The following is a 14,159-nucleotide window of genomic DNA, read 5'->3' on the forward strand; positions in this document are numbered from 1 at the left end:
ACTTTTAGAGCAATTGCATGAAGTCAAAATGACAGATGATGAATTTATTAAGAAGGAAGAGCAGGGGCACCTGGGTGACTCATCCCGTTAAGCGTCTGACTCTTGATTTTGGCTAATGTCATGATCTTGCAGTTTGTGAGTTCAAACCATGCATGGGGCTCCACGCTGATGGTGGGGAGCCTGCATGGGTTTCTCTCTCCCTGTCTCTCTGCCCCTCCCCTGCTCGTTCTCTCTCTCTCCCTCTCTCAAAATAAATAAACTTAAAAAAACTTTAAAGAAGGAAAAACAGAAGCTTCCCCTATTCCCACTCCTTTCTAAATCACAGCGATACCTCCGTGGGGATGGGGAGACACAGGACAGAGAATCATTGTGTCCTAGAAAAGCATGGTAAGTATACTTGCATTATTCCATCTGCGACTTGCTTATGGACCTGGAAAACTAGAAAGACAATTTTTTGTGGGAATTCCTAAGACTAAAATAATATTTCCAGGAATTTTTCAGGTTAAAGGATCCTGAAAAGGTCACTCTAGACGATTATAATCTGGAGATTCTCACCATAGGATTTCTCATCAACAGGACAAAGAAATCGCTAGCACCTTAGGGAGGTCCTTAGGTTCCCCAGTCCCATGGCCAACTGCAACAGCGTCCCCCACAGATGCCTGACAGACTGAGAGGACCAAGCTGTCTTCTTCAGGACCCAGAACATTCTGGCTGAGGTCGACCCTCATCCCCTCTCAGCCTGGGTGGCCTTCCTCACCTGGTGCAGGTGACTATTGCTGCCTTGCACCTGCCAGCCTCCACTCTTCTCTCTGCCTCTCCAGGGACTGGGGATCGGTGGTCCTCTCCTGGCCTCCCCTCCCTGTCAGGCGCACCCCTCGCTCATGTCCCTGCTCGTGCCATCCAGTCTGTGGGTGTTGGAGAAAGCAGTGACAGGTCATCCACATGGGACCTCAGACAGGGGGCCAGGAACACATACACATGAAGCACCTTAGTCCCTGTGGCTACAGTTGATAAGGGGTTGGGGGGAGGAAAGGACTAGTAACCACTCCTCTGAATGGCCTCAGCCCCCAGGTGACTTAAGGAGAACCCAGGGCTGGTCTGAACCCACCCATCTCAAACTTGTGCCCGCCCCAGCAGTTTCCTCCTGGAGGCCCCTCCAGTGCCCAGCAGCTGCCAAGAGATCCTGACTTTTTTTTTAATGTTTTTTAAATTTATTTTTGAGACAGAGACAGAGCATGAGCAGGGGAGGGGCAGAGAGAAAGAGGGAGACACAGAATCCGAAGCAGGCTCCAGGCTCTGAGCTGTCAGCACAGAGCCTGGCACTGGCCTCGAACTCATGGACTGTGAGATCATGACATGAGCTGAAGTCGGGCCTAACCGACTGAGCCACCCAGGTGCCCCAAGAGATCCTGACTTATTACCTAGAAACTGCCTCTTACCACACCTGACCACACTTTCTGTGCCCAGAATGCTCACCTTAGGAGAAAAGTCCACACAGGCCCTGAACTGGGTTGGAATCCCAGGTCCCTCAGGTTTTTCCTGTTCTTTCAGATACTTTATACCTTTCCCCAAGGACACTACTGGGCTCTTCCCATACACATCTCACTGCTTGCTTCTTCTTTCTGTACATCTCTAGAGCAGCTCCAGAATAACTGCTTCAGAAGGAACTGTGTGTTTTGTTCATGCAAAATTCCCAGGATGTAATGTGTGCCAGAATAATATGGGTCTGAATAAATGTCTGCTCTGTGGACGCTGTCCTGTCTGTCTTTGGGGCATTAGTCCCCAGTCACCTTTCGCCCCACACACATCAGGCTTGAATCCATACTTGGCATCAATAATAATGATTCCCTGAAGCCTGTGTCCCACAGTGCTAAGCTGTGACACCACATGCATGACCTCCCACCACCTTAGAGACAGGTACAGGGATGCCTCAGTGAAACCTGTGCCCTCTTCCACAAAATGAGCCTGTTCGTGTTTTCATGAATAATCTGGGCACCTCATGCCAGGACATGAGGCAGGCAGGAGCCATGCATAGAAAAGTCATTCCTCCCTGGGGCAGCAGTCCATGGAGCAAGACTCAGCATCTGAGCTGTAGGTTAAGAATCTCCACTTTACAAGGGAGGCCCCAGCACCTCCAGCAGCCAGTGTGGAGTGGCCACCAGGAGGGCAACAGAGATCACCTGCCAAAGCCACCTGCAGATGGGAGAGTCTGGCCATTACGGCTTTTAACAGACAAGGGGGGTTAGCAACCCGGACCTGAGACCTTCAGGTTATTTGTCATTGGCCTACAGTGTCATCCTTCACTCTCAAGTACACATTCTTCAGGGTATATGTGTGTTGGGTCCTGCTCATGGAGACATCGCCTATTCCTCTAATACAGGTAGAGGCACTTTGCCCACCACCAACACATACCCCAGCACACTTTAACGGACCTAAAGCACTTTGTCCACAAACACTGGACCTCCCTGTGATCACACATTTCCCCTTCCCTTCCCTGAGCTGTCAGACACAGCTTCTCCTCCTTCCTGGAAGTTCCTCCCACCTGCACCCTCACCTGTGCCTCCACTTATGTCCCTCAAGAAAGGGAGAGGGGACTGGAATATTCTGTTCTTCCCTTTCACAGTGCCCACAACACAGCAATTTTTATGATAATATTTTTTCAACTTCACTTATACATTAAGATGTTTATTACATATTTTCCCCAACAACTGAAGACAACATAATTATGACAGAGTTGGCTTGAGAAGTCAGTAAACTTTGAAGCCCCCTCTCATTCTCTTATATGGCAATATTTCTTTCTTCACCTGATCTGTGCAGGGTCCAGCCTGAAGATGAAGCTGACTATTACTGTCAGTCAAGAGACAGCAGTGGTGATGCTCACAGTGACACAGGCAGAGGGGGAAGTGAGACACAAACTACTTCCCCATCTATGTCACACTCTCCTTCAGCCTCAGGAGGAATGTGGACAAAGAATTCAGTAGGTCTGGCCCAGGTCTCCAGATCTGAGATGCCCAGACCTCTCTCCCAACCCAACCTCCCAGGCAGGCTCTGCACCCTGTAGGTGAGGAGTGCATGTGCAGGAGGCAGGATGAGGCCGTCAGGTTTTCCTGGCTAGGGTATTTGCTGGGGATGGAAGACCAGGTTGGAAGGACACACAGAGAGACATCCATAGACACATGACAAGCTCGAGGTGACAAGGGGAAGTCTCAGCTCTCAGTTGAAGAATCAGTGCTGTGTCTCTGGATGGAAGCATTTCTCCTTTAGCACCAAGACCTCTAGGGCAGTGAGTGTAGGGTCATGGGAACAGGGAGCAGTAGCTTGGCAGCAGGTCTCCAGGTTTATCAGTGGGGAAATGCTCCCAATTACAGTCCCTGATTCCTGGACGCATGAATGCCAGCTATGGGAGAAACAGTGCCACATAGTGCACATGTGTTTAGAGCAAAGAACGTGTCCTGGAAGGGGTTGCCATGTGGCTGCCAGAGCAACTGAGTCTTCAAGAGGCTGCTAGTCTGTTCATTCGAGCCGGATGCTTCAGAATGTTGAAGAACATGGCCTGATCAGTGAATTCATGGGCACGAGCGTGTTGCACCGCTTCATTTGATGTGAAATGAGTGCCTTGGGAAAAAGCTGCATGTGGAACATGACAACAGTTGCTTAAGCATTCCGTGACTCCATGGAGAATCATCTGGGCAGAGAATGGCAGGCAAAGAAAGCAAGTGCCTATCTGGGGCTGTAGTACTAACACTGTTAACTATCGGGGTGGCCACACATCATAAAGAAACCTCTGTGAACCAGCCCTAAGTGTTTTTCTCTATGTCACCACTCATAATATGGCCCCACAAGACCATAGTTGTAGGCAATAGAGAAAAGATAATGCAGCAAGGTTGGGGTCATGGGTACTGGGGCCATTTTCTCATGCAACTCACCTGTGACTTGAGGACCTAGTGAAGCCTGATCTCCTATTAGCCTCTTCCAGTTAATGGAAGAGATGGAGAGCTCTTGAGAATGCCCAAGTCATGGCATGACTGGTCAGATAACACCCAGTCCATTCAGGCAACTCAGGTCATGGGTAATAAAGAGCATACCGTCTGGGAACCCTCTTGCACTGTTGGTGGGAATGCAAATTGGTGCAGCCGCTCTGGAAAGCAGTGTGGAGTTTCCTCAGAAAATTAAAAATAGACCTACCCTATGACCCAGCAATAGCACTGCTAGGAATTTATCCAAGGGATACAGGAGTACTGATGCATAGGGGCACTTGTACCCCAATGTTTATAGCAGCACTCTCAACAATAGCCAAATTATGGAAAGAGCCTAAATGTCCATCAACTGATGAATGGATAAAGAAATTGTGGTTTATATACACAATGGAATACTACGTGGCAATGAGAAAAAATGAAATATGGCCTTTTGTAGCAACGTGGATGGAACTGGAGAGTGTGATGCTAAGTGAAATAAGCCATACAGAGAAAGACAGATACCATATGGTTTCACTCTTATGTGGATCCTGAGAAACGTAACAGAAACCCATGGGGGAGGGGAAGGGAAAAAAAAAAAAAAAAGAGGTTAGAGTGGGAGAGAGCCAAAGCATAAGAGACTGTTAAAAACTGAGAACAGGGGCGCCTGGGTGGCTCAGTCGGTTGAGCGTCCAGCTTCGGCTCGGGTCATGATCTCACAGTTTGTGAGTTCGAGCCCCACGTCAGGCTCTGTGCTGACAGCTCAGAGCCTGGAGCCTGTTTCGGATTCTGTGTCTCCCTCTCTCTCTGCTCCTCCCCCACTCGTGCTCTGTCTCTCTCTCTCTCTCAAAAATAAATAAAACATTTAAAAAAACAAAAAAAACAAAAAAAAAACTGAGAACAAACTGAGGGTTGATGGGGGGTGGGAGGGAGGGCAGGGTGGGTGATGGGTATTGAGGAGGGCACCTTTTGGGATGAGCACTGGGTGTTGTATGGAAACCAATTTGACAGTAAATTTCATATATTAAAAAATAAATAAATAAATAAATAAATAAAAGAGCATACTGTCTGTATAAGGCTCAGTATCAAGCTAAAGTGTTTGCCAAGTGAAGCTTTCTGTTTATACAGATGAAATGAAAATTGGTAGGCTGCTCATCTATTTCAGTTCTAGGAACACCATGATCAACTGGCCGACATCAATGAACTCGGTCAAATAATTCTGATTACTAATTTGATTCTGCTGCTTATTGTGGCAACCACCCCCACCTCATCACTGGTGATAAAATGGACCATTGTGTCTCCTGCCCAACCAAGGATCCCATCAAGTACAATCTAGTATCCAATTCAGGGTTCGGAACCTCTAGAAAAAAACATATATGTATATAAACACACACACCTACATACAAAGAGACAGCAGAGACACTTTAGTATATATTTACTCACACATTCATGATATTCCTATACGTACATGTGCATAAATCTATAATATTAAGGGATGCATTGCAGCATCACAGGAATTTGATGTCATGCTAAATACACGCACCTGGCACAGGAGTCAGAAACTGAAGGGAGATGAAAGGTGCAGCCACTGCAATGTGGTCACTGTCATATGCGAAGGAGATGACCCAGCAGTTAAGCCTCAGTGACTGGAAGCTACAAAAAGGCTGTTGCTTCCCCTTCAGTTTGCTCAGGAAGTCACATAGGAATCACTCCTGTGAGTCACCAAAAAGAGAAACAAACAGCAAAATAAATTCTGGCAACACATCACTCAAGCCCTGAAAATTTTAACTTATAAGAAAATATTACCTTGAAACTGAATGAGTTTTAAATCACAGACACCTTAGATTCTCACACCTCCTTCGCCCTCAGACAAATAGGAATGTTCCCCGCAGGGACTGACCCCGTTGTCCCCAAACACACGCCCGCCACATGCTCCTTCTTCCCATCCTGACAGCAGCTCCAAGGTCACCTCTGGAGAGAGGACCATTCGAATCTCTCTCCACACAGCACCTCCCTGTCATTTCTTCTGATCTCCATCTTAATGAACTACTACTGAATAGTTTTCTCCTTGCCATTATTTTATTAATTCACTGATTGGTGGTAATCATTTCCCTACTGGTCAATAACATTTTCATGTAAAACATACGCATGATAATCAGAGGCAGGATCAGACAAATCCCCTCCCAACAAAGTCTGGAGTCAGATGGCTCTTCTCCAGACACTCACCAATTCCAAGAATTCCCAACTATGTTCATTTTTTGTCCCAACAGCCCAGCTACGGAGCTTTGCTTTTCTTTCTTGCTGACAATAGACAGGTGCCTGCTGCAGCTCCAGCTGTCACACCCGTGCTCAAGAGGAAAGGCACTCCACAAATCTGGTCTCTTTCCTTACTTTGTGACAGCGAAAGTCCCCAAACAGATCTCCAGCTGAATGACATATCCATTGGCCAGTGCTGAGCAACAGGGTCCATCCTGGCCCAGAGGGACATGGGAATAGCAATGGTTTGGCTTTCAAATGAATGTAGAACACAAGACGTAGGTAGAAGGCAGTAGAGACGTCTGCTGTGTCACCAAAACAAGTGTGTCCACTACGCCGCCCCTCCCACAGCACGGAAATTCTGGGAAAGAAACTGTGTCTTCTTCATAGAGATTTCCCAGGATGGAAAGTCGGCCAGACCGAAGTGGGTCTGAATAAATGTTTGTTGAGTGTGTGTTCTCCTGTCTCTGTCCTTGGAACACCAGCCACCATGGCCCTATTTGGTGCACCAGCTGACAGCACTAGCAAGAGGCAGTCCCCGAGTCCTGTGTCACCTCCTGCAAGGCCCAGAGCCACACCCATAACCACCCACCTCCCCAGAGATGTGGGCAGTAAAACCTCAGATGGGCCTTACCTGCTCCTCCCATTGGCCTGTTCCTATTTTCATGGATACTCTCATCTCCTGAAGTCTGGCCTTGAGAGTGGCAGGGGCCATGTAGAGAAGAGCAGTTCCTCCCCTGAGGACAGCAGTGCATCAATCAGGGAATCCTACTCTGAGCTGGGGTTCTGAATCTCCAGCGGGGCAAAGGACTTCCCCGCGCCTCCAGCAGCCAGCGTGGAGCCACCACCAGAGGGCAGCAGAGATCACCCAGCAAAGCCACCTGCACACCAGAAGGCTCCAGGTATCAGGGGTTCTAACAAGGAGGGAGGGTTGCTCACCAGGACCTGAGACCTGTGGGAAAGATGTAGTTTCTACAGCACCACCTCTGACTCTGATGTAAAATTCTGACTCGCTGTCTCTCAGTTCTGTGCCTTGCAGATTTGTCTCCGTCTCTAGCACAGGTCCAGTACTTCATGCCTCTCCAGCCCGACCCATTCCTGCTAAACTCAGCCACTGTCAAAACTTGCTAAAGCTGGGTCTGTCCCTGGCACTGAGCACACCCTCAGAGTACTGAGGCATAGGATCGATAACCTGTCCTCGGGACAGAAACCTACAATACCTCAATGGCTCCTTAAAAATCCATGTGTACTTGGCAAGGGAGGAATTCTGTTTGGGTTCTGGTGTTCCTCAACAGAGATATAAGTTAGGAACCACACTGACCTAAGCCACCTTATACTGCCTGCAGAGGAAACGTGCTCATGGGTTCAGAAAATGCAGACAAACGCCACCTCTGAGCTCAGCCAGGACAAGCCACCCCAGGAGCGAGGTCAGGACACGGAGAGACACGGAGTGTGGACCCAGCCTATGCGACCAGAGTGTAAAGCAGAATTCCCTGGGCTGAGGGTGGGTCTGCAGGGCTGTCCCTCCCTTCTCTGGCCCCTTGGGGCTGAGCCCTTCTCTGAAACCACAAAGCTCCTCAGCAGCAGCCCCTGAGCCCTGGCTGATTTGCATAACCAGCAGGTCTCTCCAGCAAGGGGATAAGAGAGACTTTGCCCAGCCTTGGGCCTTGGTAGCAGAATCAGAGTGCCTCCACCACGGCCTGGACCCCTCTCCTCCTCGGTCTCCTCGCTCACTGCACAGGTGCTGCACCCAGGCTCGGACCCACTGCAGACCCAGGGATCTGGAGCAATCCAGCCCCTGACTCTGAGCTCAGCAGGGGGCTGGTTGTAGGGGGAAGGATGGTTATGACCCTGCTGCAGGATGAGAGACTGGAGGGGTGAAATCTCCCCAAATCCTCACTGGCTCTGTGTGACCCTGAGGCGCTACACCTGCCCGGAGAAAAATGAAAATGGACCCCTTTGTTCAAAAGCTCCATACACCAGCCAGGCCTATTGGCCTCAGGGGCTGAAATGATTGGAGGGTGGAAACAGGGGGCCCAGATCCCTGGAGCTCAGGCCAGGTAGGTGAGGGTCTCCTGAGATGAGATCCAGAGCTGAAACCTCTCTTTTCTCTCTTGCAGGTTCTGTGGCTTCCTATGAGCTGACTCAGCCCCCATCAGTGTCAGTGAACCTGGGACAGACGGCCAGGATCACATGTGGAGGAAACAACATTGGAAATAAAGATGCTTACTGGTACCAGCAGAAGTCAGGCCAGGCCCCCATGCTGATTATCTATGAGGACAGCAAACGGCCCTCAGGGATCCCTGACTGATTCTCTGGCACCAACTCTGGGAACATAGCCACCTTGACCATCAGCGGGGCCCAGGCCGAAGATGAGGCTGACTATTACTGCCAGGTGTGGGACAGCAGTAGTGATGCTCACGGTGACACAGGCAGAGGGGGAAGTGAGACGAAAACCCCTTCCCCATTTGTGTTACACTTTCCTCTAGCTCCAGAAGGCCTGTGCACAAAGCAATGCAGAAGGTCTGACAGAGGTGTCCAGACCCAAGGTCCCCAGACCTCCCTATGCACCCACCCTTCAGGTGGTTGATTTGCAGATCCTGAGATTGTCTGGGCCAGACTGTGTGTGAAAGCAAAGGGACTGGCTGGAAGGACAAACAGAAACATCCATCCACTGCTCATTATCCCTGCATTTCCATATGGTGGTCATGGGCTACTCCCTCACATAACGGACAAGTATTAGAACCCAGACATTCCCAGCACAGCTGAACTCCTAAAGCCCTGCCACAGTGACAGCTGGGGACTCTGAGTGGAGCAGACAAGTGCATTACCCACTGTGGTGTCACCCCCCTCCTGGGCTCACACATGCACCCACCTCTGCCTAGAGCCCCTGACAGCTCACAAGGGGTCCTCCTGGCTGAGAAGTGCTCTTGGTGCAGACAACTGCCTCCCCAGATTTTTGCCCTTCTCAGAGAGGTTCCATTGAGAGATGCCCTGACTCCAAGGTCCCAAGGCCCTGCCTCAGGTTCAAATGTCTGAAAGGTCCCAGCTTTAGAGCTCCCTGAAGGATTGAGGCCTCATCTGACATCTCATTCTGTGTGGGTCACTCTTCTTTCTGCCCAGTCTGACCTCCCTCCTCCTTCCAGGTTTCCTGCACACGCACTTCTCCGTCTCAGAGTCTGATTGCAGAAACCCAATCCAGGCTGGTGGGCATCCCTAACAAGGTCCTCAGGGACATTAGGAAGTCACTATATACCCACATCTAGGGTTTCTCCCCCAATTCCCCAATGTGCATGTCAAATCCCCAGAGATCAAATTGTTTCTTATATTTTGATACAATGAGAAAAGATGCAGACACACTATGTGCCCTAGGTTCTGATGGACAGTTCACAAGTCACATCCAACCTGATGGTGAATGAGGGATGTGGAGAAGTTGCTCCCTCTTACAAAGTGACCAGAAGATACACAATCACAAGAGTGAGACACAAAATGGGTGCTGCCTCACTTCTACCCCCAAGTTGGGCATAAGAACCTCTCTCTTTTTTTTTTTAATGTTTATTTAATTTTGAAGGAGCCAGACAGAGCACGAGCAGGGGAAGGGCAGAGAGGGAAGGAGACACAGAATCTGAAGCAGGCTCCAGGCTTGAGATGTCAGCACAGAGACTGATGCGGGGCTTGAACTCAGAAGCCATGAGATCATGAGCTGAAGTCAGACGCCCAACCGACTGAGCCACCCAGGCACCCCAAGAACCTCTCTTTATACCCATCCTACCCAGAAATATAGACAGAAAACAATTTTGTGAAATACAGTTGAGCTGTCAGTGCTGTCACTTAATAAACCACCAGAGTCCCCCCTCATCCACATGAAATCTACCTTCATCCCCAGAAACCACAGTCTGCAAATAAAGAGAATATTGGCAGCCATGCTTCCACCTACTATGTGAAACCATCCAGTGAATAATTACAAACATGCTCAGCCCTTCCCCACAGAGGATACAAAATACCTTATTGTCTACCACTGATATTTATTTTTGTCCCAGCTGAAATGATACCCTATAACTTCATATTGAGATAGAAAGTTAACTATTGTGAATACATCTGATGGTAGATGACAATGGGATGAGACAGGAGAACAAAAGAAAGGCATATGATTGCTATGTATCCAAACAGATTCATATCAACATCAGGAAGAAACACTTGTTCCTTGAATTGTTCTCATTTCTGCCACTACCTGTGGTCAGAGTGGTGTCTATAATTATCTTCTTCACTAACGACCCCATATCCCCTTCCCTCAGCAAATACCTGAGCTAGTCGTCATCCCTGCCAGTTGGGAACACCACCTTTGTCTGGAAATTTGGTCCATTATCACACCTACTGAACTGGATTATGGTGAATTTATGACTATAATCACAGTCCAAGTTTAGGGGATTTTCTGAATCCATATATACTTCTGCTTGTCCCAGTGTGTAGCAGAGACCCAACTGCCCCTTGATAGACATCAGAATCATTGAGCCAGTGCCCCCTGCTTTTCCTGGTGATTCACTGCCAGAAAGACACAGGAGGGGCCATGGTGCCCTCTCAACCACCAGTGCAGAGCAGCCAAGATCCCGCTGGGTATCATCCCATTCACAACACACAACCCATGTGGCTGATGAAAAAGTCTATTCCTAAACCATTTTTCCACATCACTACAGGGTCTACAATCTGGATCAAGCTCAGTCGATGAGGGCAGGACAACTAAGCCCAAGAACCAGGTGACCTAGTAGGACCTGGGGAGACAAGGAGAAGAAGTGAGATGTTCCAGGGTGGCCCAGACCCCTGGCCTGTGACACTCAGTGAGCACACAGTCCCCTGAGGAGGGGGGTGGGGGGGTCTCCACAAGATGCAGCTGCAGGCGTGGCAGGTCTGGGTGGGGCCCCGGGCATCTGCATATGGAACAGCTCCCAGGTGCCTGTGGTGCTGATCCTCCCAGGACACACTCTGTGTGGCCTTACTCCTGCTCCCTGGCTGCTCCCAGCACAGGTGAGAGGCCCACAGGGAGGCACAGTGTGTGGCACAGGCACCCTGCTCTCTCCCACCCAGGGTTCATGGGGTCAGGTGCATGCCCTCACCTGTGTCCATATTGCTCCCTCACCTCAGGGCTGAACTCAGCCTCCCTTTCTTCTTGCAGGCCCCTCTCCTCTCCTGGTTTACAGACTCCATGCCTCCCTTGGCCTTATGCTACCTCCCTCCATGTCAGTGGCCCTGGGGAGGCCGAGGATCCCCTGCTCTGAAGATAAGCTCAGGCGTGAACATGCATCTTGATACCTGCAGAAGGCAAGCCAGGTCCCCAATCTGGTTATATATACAGATAGGAGCAACCATCCAGGTCTGATTCTGAGGATGCAACTTAGGGACATGGCCCCCTGGCATGACCAGGACCATGAGGGCCAGGATAAGGTTGCCATTGCTGTATCATCTATCATGGTAGCAGGAGTGTTAGGGAATGACTCACAGTGACACAGAAGGATGGGGATGGGACACAAACCCTCCCACCATGGCCTGGATCTCACTTCCACTTGCCCTCTCAGTAGGTGCTGTCAGGCCTTAGGATTGGTGTCCTCCCTGGTCCTGGCCTGACTCTCCAGGGTGGGAGAAACCAGCAGGTTCTTCCTCTGGTCTGTGTTTATCCTAATGAACAGAGTTGGGGGGCTCTCCTGACTATTGGGATTATTGAGTTTTATGGTTGATAGTAAAGATTTAGGGTGTCATTAAATATCACATTGGCCCCAGATGTAATCACATGCCACTCAGGAGGGGAGACAGCTGTCTCAGAGAGCACAGTCCTGCAGGAACTCCTCTTCTCCTTGGATACAGGCAGCCTGCCTGGGCCACAGGGGCCATGCCTACCCTGCTTTCCTCGGTGAGGCGTCCCCACATCCTGAAGGACTGCCAGATGCTTTGTGAAGAGGGGACGAGGCCCCTACTGCCCCAGGCTCTTCCATCCTTAGATTTTGCACAAACTGTGGAAGAAATGCAGCCACCATCTTGGATCCTACCTGGGGACTTTCTCCTGGCACCACTGTCCTCCCATTGCCCCAAATCCCATCACCTGCACCAGGCAGGTCCGACCCTTAGCTCAGGTCTGACCCACATGGATTCACCCCCACCTTGAGGCTGACCCTGTGTGGTGGCTCTGTCTGCATTAAGCACCCTTCCGTTTTCTGAGGGGAGAGACCCTTTCCCAGACTTGTAAAACTTTTTTGATAAATTGAATTTCTCTTCATGGCTCCTTGACCTGTGGTTTGAAATTGATTTTTAGAGCAATTGCATGAAGTCAAAATAATAGATGAGGAATTTATTAAGAGGGAAAAGCATAAGCTTCCCCTATTTCCACTCCTGACTTGAGTCAGAAACTTTCGTGGGTGTTGAGAGACACAGTACAGAAAATCATTTTCTCCTCACCAAATCATGGCAAGTACAGTTGGAATATTTCATCTAAAATTTACTAATTGACCTTATGAACTAGAAAGGCAACCTTTTATGGGAATCCCTATGACCAAAATAATATTTCCAGGGATTTTTCAGGTTAAAGGATCATGAGCAGGCCACTACAGAGAATTATTCTCCAGAGATTCTCAACAACATGACAATGAATGGGCTGGCATCCTTGTCCAGATGGCCCCATGCCAAGTGCGCAGCGCCCCCCACAGGCAGCTACTAGAACTGAGGGGAAGAAGCTGTCTCCTTCAGGACCTGGAACATTCTGGCTGAGATCAACCCTCATCCCCTCTCAGCCTGGGCAGCCTTTCTCACCTGGTGCAGGTGACTGTTGCTGCCTGGCACCTGCCAGCCTCTGCTCTTCTCTCTGCCTCTCAGGGACTGGGGACCTGCAGGCCTCTCCCAGCCTCCCTTCCCTCTCAGATGCACCCCTCCCTCATGTTCCTGTTCAGCTCAGCCAGTCTGGGGGTGTTGGGGAGAGCAGTGCTAGGTCATCCACGTGGGACGATACAGGAGAACAGGACAAAAGGTACATTAGTACTTGTCTCCCTGTGGTTTTAGGTGGTAAGGGGCAGGTGGAGATGAATAATAATCACTGGCCTGAATGGCCTCAACCCCCAGGTGATCTAGGGAGATTCCCAGGCCCTGAGCACACTCATGTCAAACCTGTTCCTTTCTACCTCAGTATCTTCCTGCTGGCGGCCCCTAAATGTGCCCAGCAGCCACTAAGAGAACTTATTACCCGGAAAATGCCTCTTACCATACCTGATCACATCCCTCTGTGCCCAGAATCCTCATCTTAGGAGAAACTTGCACTGGCCCTGAACCGGATTTGAATCCTAGGTCCTGCAAGTCTGTCCCATTCTTTCAGATCCTCTCATGGCTCCTCCCCTCCTCAGGGCACTGAATGGGCTCTTCCCACACATGTCCCACCACTTGTTTCTCTTCCCTGAGTAGGGTCAGAGTTCCGTCTTCAATATGGACTGTGTCCTGTTCATGCAAAATTCTCAGGATGGAAAGTAAACCAGACCAATGTGGGGGTCTGAATACATGTTGGCTGGGTGGATGCTCTCCTGTCTCTCTGTCTTTGGAGCATTAGTCCCTGGTCAATGCCCCCCAACACACATAAGCCCTGTATTCACAGCTGGCACCAATTAAAGCCACTCCCTGAGTCCTGTATCCCCCATGCAGTACCACCTGCATGACCTCCCACCACTGCAGAGAGGAGTGCAAGGACTCTTCAGTGAAACCTGTGTTCTCCTCCTCCAGATGAAACTCTTCATGTTATCATGGGTAATCTGGGCCCCTCATGCTAGAACATGAGGCAGCAGAAACCATGCATAGAGAAGTCATTCCTCACTGGGGCAGCAGTCCATGGAGCAGGGATAGGTTAGGAATCTACACTTCACAAGGGAGGCCCCTACACCTCCAGCCACCAGTGTGGAGTGGCCACCAGGGGGCAGCAGAGAC

General features: G+C 49.9%; 1 long non-coding RNA gene and 1 gene segment (V, D, J or C); one reads left to right on the forward strand and one right to left on the reverse strand.

Moving 5' to 3' along the window:
- The window catches only part of LOC131489659 (immunoglobulin lambda-1 light chain-like), a 205,062-nt gene that overhangs the window by 120,627 nt on the left and 70,276 nt on the right, over positions 1 to 14,159 (forward strand).
- Positions 1,397 to 7,223, reverse strand: LOC131489704 (uncharacterized). The gene is made up of 3 exons (XR_009250680.1): positions 6,844 to 7,223; positions 5,497 to 5,665; positions 1,397 to 3,627 (listed from the first exon to the last, which is right to left on the reverse strand). It is a non-coding gene; the product is annotated as an uncharacterized LOC131489704 (long non-coding RNA).

Source organism: Neofelis nebulosa, chromosome 11, assembly GCF_028018385.1.
Source record: "Neofelis nebulosa isolate mNeoNeb1 chromosome 11, mNeoNeb1.pri, whole genome shotgun sequence".
Taxonomy (NCBI): domain Eukaryota; kingdom Metazoa; phylum Chordata; class Mammalia; order Carnivora; family Felidae; genus Neofelis; species Neofelis nebulosa.